The following is a 7,167-nucleotide window of genomic DNA, read 5'->3' as shown; positions in this document are numbered from 1 at the left end:
TAATTTTAATTTTAATTTTAATTTTAATTTTAATTTTAATTTTAATTTTAATTTTAATTTTAATTTTAATTTTAATTTTAATTTTAATTTTAATTTTAATTTTAATTTTAATTTTAATTTTAATTTTAATTTTAATTTTAATTTTAATTTTAATTTTAATTTTAATTTTAATTTTAATTTTAATTTTAATTTTAATTTTAATTTTAATTTTAATTTTAATTTTAATTTTAATTTTAATTTTAATTTTAATTTTAATTTTAATTTTAATTTTAATTTTAATTTTAATTTTAATTTTAATTTTAATTTTAATTTTAATTTTAATTTTAATTTTAATTTTAATTTTAATTTTAATTTTAATTTTAATTTTAATTTTAATTTTAATTTTAATTTTAATTTTAATTTTAATTTTAATTTTAATTTTAATTTTAATTTTAATTTTAATTTTAATTTTAATTTTAATTTTAATTTTAATTTTAATTTTAATTTTAATTTTAATTTTAATTTTAATTTTAATTTTAATTTTAATTTTAATTTTAATTTTAATTTTAATTTTAATTTTAATTTTAATTTTAATTTTAATTTTAATTTTAATTTTAATTTTAATTTTAATTTTAATTTTAATTTTAATTTTAATTTTAATTTTAATTTTAATTTTAATTTTAATTTTAATTTTAATTTTAATTTTAATTTTAATTTTAATTTTAATTTTAATTTTAATTTTAATTTTAATTTTAATTTTAATTTTAATTTTAATTTTAATTTTAATTTTAATTTTAATTTTAATTTTAATTTTAATTTTAATTTTAATTTTAATTTTAATTTTAATTTTAATTTTAATTTTAATTTTAATTTTAATTTTAATTTTAATTTTAATTTTAATTTTAATTTTAATTTTAATTTTAATTTTAATTTTAATTTTAATTTTAATTTTAATTTTAATTTTAATTTTAATTTTAATTTTAATTTTAATTTTAATTTTAATTTTAATTTTAATTTTAATTTTAATTTTAATTTTAATTTTAATTTTAATTTTAATTTTAATTTTAATTTTAATTTTAATTTTAATTTTAATTTTAATTTTAATTTTAATTTTAATTTTAATTTTAATTTTAATTTTAATTTTAATTTTAATTTTAATTTTAATTTTAATTTTAATTTTAATTTTAATTTTAATTTTAATTTTAATTTTAATTTTAATTTTAATTTTAATTTTAATTTTAATTTTAATTTTAATTTTAATTTTAATTTTAATTTTAATTTTAATTTTAATTTTAATTTTAATTTTAATTTTAATTTTAATTTTAATTTTAATTTTAATTTTAATTTTAATTTTAATTTTAATTTTAATTTTAATTTTAATTTTAATTTTAATTTTAATTTTAATTTTAATTTTAATTTTAATTTTAATTTTAATTTTAATTTTAATTTTAATTTTAATTTTAATTTTAATTTTAATTTTAATTTTAATTTTAATTTTAATTTTAATTTTAATTTTAATTTTAATTTTAATTTTAATTTTAATTTTAATTTTAATTTTAATTTTAATTTTAATTTTAATTTTAATTTTAATTTTAATTTTAATTTTAATTTTAATTTTAATTTTAATTTTAATTTTAATTTTAATTTTAATTTTAATTTTAATTTTAATTTTAATTTTAATTTTAATTTTAATTTTAATTTTAATTTTAATTTTAATTTTAATTTTAATTTTAATTTTAATTTTAATTTTAATTTTAATTTTAATTTTAATTTTAATTTTAATTTTAATTTTAATTTTAATTTTAATTTTAATTTTAATTTTAATTTTAATTTTAATTTTAATTTTAATTTTAATTTTAATTTTAATTTTAATTTTAATTTTAATTTTAATTTTAATTTTAATTTTAATTTTAATTTTAATTTTAATTTTAATTTTAATTTTAATTTTAATTTTAATTTTAATTTTAATTTTAATTTTAATTTTAATTTTAATTTTAATTTTAATTTTAATTTTAATTTTAATTTTAATTTTAATTTTAATTTTAATTTTAATTTTAATTTTAATTTTAATTTTAATTTTAATTTTAATTTTAATTTTAATTTTAATTTTAATTTTAATTTTAATTTTAATTTTAATTTTAATTTTAATTTTAATTTTAATTTTAATTTTAATTTTAATTTTAATTTTAATTTTAATTTTAATTTTAATTTTAATTTTAATTTTAATTTTAATTTTAATTTTAATTTTAATTTTAATTTTAATTTTAATTTTAATTTTAATTTTAATTTTAATTTTAATTTTAATTTTAATTTTAATTTTAATTTTAATTTTAATTTTAATTTTAATTTTAATTTTAATTTTAATTTTAATTTTAATTTTAATTTTAATTTTAATTTTAATTTTAATTTTAATTTTAATTTTAATTTTAATTTTAATTTTAATTTTAATTTTAATTTTAATTTTAATTTTAATTTTAATTTTAATTTTAATTTTAATTTTAATTTTAATTTTAATTTTAATTTTAATTTTAATTTTAATTTTAATTTTAATTTTAATTTTAATTTTAATTTTAATTTTAATTTTAATTTTAATTTTAATTTTAATTTTAATTTTAATTTTAATTTTAATTTTAATTTTAATTTTAATTTTAATTTTAATTTTAATTTTAATTTTAATTTTAATTTTAATTTTAATTTTAATTTTAATTTTAATTTTAATTTTAATTTTAATTTTAATTTTAATTTTAATTTTAATTTTAATTTTAATTTTAATTTTAATTTTAATTTTAATTTTAATTTTAATTTTAATTTTAATTTTAATTTTAATTTTAATTTTAATTTTAATTTTAATTTTAATTTTAATTTTAATTTTAATTTTAATTTTAATTTTAATTTTAATTTTAATTTTAATTTTAATTTTAATTTTAATTTTAATTTTAATTTTAATTTTAATTTTAATTTTAATTTTAATTTTAATTTTAATTTTAATTTTAATTTTAATTTTAATTTTAATTTTAATTTTAATTTTAATTTTAATTTTAATTTTAATTTTAATTTTAATTTTAATTTTAATTTTAATTTTAATTTTAATTTTAATTTTAATTTTAATTTTAATTTTAATTTTAATTTTAATTTTAATTTTAATTTTAATTTTAATTTTAATTTTAATTTTAATTTTAATTTTAATTTTAATTTTAATTTTAATTTTAATTTTAATTTTAATTTTAATTTTAATTTTAATTTTAATTTTAATTTTAATTTTAATTTTAATTTTAATTTTAATTTTAATTTTAATTTTAATTTTAATTTTAATTTTAATTTTAATTTTAATTTTAATTTTAATTTTAATTTTAATTTTAATTTTAATTTTAATTTTAATTTTAATTTTAATTTTAATTTTAATTTTAATTTTAATTTTAATTTTAATTTTAATTTTAATTTTAATTTTAATTTTAATTTTAATTTTAATTTTAATTTTAATTTTAATTTTAATTTTAATTTTAATTTTAATTTTAATTTTAATTTTAATTTTAATTTTAATTTTAATTTTAATTTTAATTTTAATTTTAATTTTAATTTTAATTTTAATTTTAATTTTAATTTTAATTTTAATTTTAATTTTAATTTTAATTTTAATTTTAATTTTAATTTTAATTTTAATTTTAATTTTAATTTTAATTTTAATTTTAATTTTAATTTTAATTTTAATTTTAATTTTAATTTTAATTTTAATTTTAATTTTAATTTTAATTTTAATTTTAATTTTAATTTTAATTTTAATTTTAATTTTAATTTTAATTTTAATTTTAATTTTAATTTTAATTTTAATTTTAATTTTAATTTTAATTTTAATTTTAATTTTAATTTTAATTTTAATTTTAATTTTAATTTTAATTTTAATTTTAATTTTAATTTTAATTTTAATTTTAATTTTAATTTTAATTTTAATTTTAATTTTAATTTTAATTTTAATTTTAATTTTAATTTTAATTTTAATTTTAATTTTAATTTTAATTTTAATTTTAATTTTAATTTTAATTTTAATTTTAATTTTAATTTTAATTTTAATTTTAATTTTAATTTTAATTTTAATTTTAATTTTAATTTTAATTTTAATTTTAATTTTAATTTTAATTTTAATTATAATTTTAATTTTAATTTTAATTTTAATTTTAATTTTAATTTTAATTTTAATTTTAATTTTAATTTTAATTTTAATTTTAATTTTAATTTTAATTTTAATTTTAATTTTAATTTTAATTTTAATTTTAATTTTAATTTTAATTTTAATTTTAATTTTAATTTTAATTTTAATTTTAATTTTAATTTTAATTTTAATTTTAATTTTAATTTTAATTTTAATTTTAATTTTAATTTTAATTTTAATTTTAATTTTAATTTTAATTTTAATTTTAATTTTAATTTTAATTTTAATTTTAATTTTAATTTTAATTTTAATTTTAATTTTAATTTTAATTTTAATTTTAATTTTAATTTTAATTTTAATTTTAATTTTAATTTTAATTTTAATTTTAATTTTAATTTTAATTTTAATTTTAATTTTAATTTTAATTTTAATTTTAATTTTAATTTTAATTTTAATTTTAATTTTAATTTTAATTTTAATTTTAATTTTAATTTTAATTTTAATTTTAATTTTAATTTTAATTTTAATTTTAATTTTAATTTTAATTTTAATTTTAATTTTAATTTCAATTTTGATTTTAATTTTAATTTTAATTTTAATTTAATTTTATTTTATTTTATTTTAATTTTAATTTTAATTTGAATTTTTTATTTTAATTTTATTTTTAATTTTAATTTTAATTTTACCTATAATTTTAATTTCGATTCTTATTTTAATTTGTTTTTAAACTTTAATTTCAAACAAATTAAAATAAATTAAAATAAATAAAAATTAAATAAAAATTAAATCAAAATTAAATTAAAATTAAATAAAAATTAAATCAAAATTAAATTAAAATTAAATTAAAATAAATTAAAATTAAATTAAAATTAAATTAAAATTAAATTAAAATTAAATTAAAATTAAATTAAAATTAAATTAAAATTAAATTAAAATTAAATTAAAATTAAATTAAAATTAAATTAAAATTAAATTAAAATTAAATTAAAATTAAATTAAAATTAAATTAAAATTAAATTAAAATTAAATTAAAATTAAATTAAAATTAAATTAAAATTAAATTAAAATTAAATTAAAATTAAATTAAAATTAAATTAAAATTAAATTAAAATTAAATTAAAATTAAATTAAAATTAAATTAAAATTAAATTAAAATTAAATTAAAATTAAATTAAAATTAAATTAAAATCAAATTAAAATTAAATTAAAATTAAATTAAAATTAAATAAAAATTAAATTAAAATTAAATTAAAATTAAATTAAAATTAAATTAAAATTAAGTTAAAATTAAATTAAAATTATATTACAATTAAATTTAATTATAATTTAATTTAAATTTAATTGAAATTTAATTGAAATTTAATTAAAATTAAATTAAAATTGATTGAAATTGATTGATTGATATGTCTCTATGTAAGAGACTTTCAGCCCTTGGCTTAAATTAAAGTGACTCACCGACACGATGAGGCCAAACTTAACGGAATCGGACACTGTTTTGGTGATGACTGGATCCGGCGACAGTGCGAAGAGTACGAACCGAACTTATTGGCCAGCAGCAGCGACGAGGAACTGACGGGTTGGACGACGGAACGACTGAAATGGTTCCTACGAGTTTAAACTAATCGAGACGCGCAAATTTTTCTCATTTTCTCGACCGACGAACGCGATTTTTAAGCTGCCGCAACTAACAAAGTTATTTTCCACTGCCATTTGCTCAACTGTCAATGACGCGCGAAAAAATCGAACATTCAGCATAAATTCGGGGTTATGATTTATGCTCTCGAAAATTTTTCGATGAGCAACATAACTAACAAATGCCTAACAGTGTCGAACGCCTAACTTCCTCCGTGCTGGGATATAATGTCAAAAATTTCATTTGTTTCAACAAAATAAAAACCATAAACACCCAGTACGGAGGGTTAGCCTAACATTAGCCTAATGTGAGACTAACTGGCCAGCATGTTAGGCTAACTTTTTGTCTCACTTTTGGCTAATGTTAGTCTAAAATTAGACAGATATGACACACTTTTGTTAGACATGTTGCAAATTCGAAACATGTTTGTTAGTCTAACATTAGACTAACGTTAGACATGTTTTAGTATGGGCTGTTAGACGAATGTTAGGCATAGATTTTATGCTGCTTGTTTTCATTCCAGCTGTCATCCGAGCAAGAAATGTGATTGTAGTAGTGAACTTTTATCGGCGTTCACTACTACAACCGCACTTCTGCCTCGAATGAAAGCTGGACGAAACATATTTAATAAAAAAAAATCGGAGTTTTAATTTTAATTTTAATTTTAATTCAAATTTCAATTTTAATTTTAATTTTAATTTTAATTTTAATTTTAATTTTAATTTCAATTTTAATTTTAATTTTAATTTTAATTTTAATTTCAATTTCAATTTTAATTTTAATTTTAATTTTAATTTTAATTTTAATTTTAATTTTAATTTTAATTTCAATTTCAATTTTAATTTTAATTTTAATTTTAATTTTAATTTTAATTTTAATTTTAATTTTAATTTTAATTTTAATTTTAATTTTAATTTTAATTTTAATTTTAATTTTAATTTTAATTTTAATTTTAATTTTAATTTTAATTTTAATTTTAATTTTAATTTTAATTTTAATTTTAATTTTAATTTTAATTTTAATTTTAATTTTAATTTTAATTTTAATTTTAATTTTAATTTTAATTTTAATTTTAATTTTAATTTTAATTTTAATTTTAATTTTAATTTCAATTTTAATTTTAATTTTAATTTTAATTTTAATTTTAATTTTAATTTTAATTTTAATTTTAATTTTAATTTTAATTTTAATTTTAATTTTAATTTTAATTTTAATTTTAATTTTAATTTTAATTTTAATTTTAATTTTAATTTTAATTTTAATTTTAATTTTAATTTTAATTTTAATTTTAATTTTAATTTTAATTTTAATTTTAATTTTAATTTTAATTTTAATTTTAATTTTAATTTTAATTTTAATTTTAATTTTAATTTTAATTTTAATTTTAATTTTAATTTTAATTTTAATT

At 5.4% G+C, this 7,167-nt stretch overlaps 1 protein-coding gene across 1 annotated transcript in view; it reads left to right on the top strand.

Moving 5' to 3' along the window:
* The first annotated feature begins 6,029 nt into the window (after positions 1–6,029).
* Positions 6,030–7,167, top strand: part of LOC134287830 (uncharacterized) — a 216,384-nt gene continuing 215,246 nt past the window's right edge. Inside the window, exon 1 of the mRNA XM_062850843.1 lies at positions 6,030–6,244. The gene's annotated coding sequence lies outside the window, so the exon portion shown is untranslated. The remainder of the gene's footprint in view (positions 6,245–7,167) is intronic.

Source organism: Aedes albopictus, chromosome 2 (genome assembly GCF_035046485.1).
Source record: "Aedes albopictus strain Foshan chromosome 2, AalbF5, whole genome shotgun sequence".
In the NCBI taxonomy this organism is placed as follows: Eukaryota; Metazoa; Arthropoda; class Insecta; order Diptera; family Culicidae; genus Aedes; species Aedes albopictus.
Note: the sequence above shows the minus strand (reverse complement) of the source record. Positions and strands in the feature narration are given on the sequence as shown.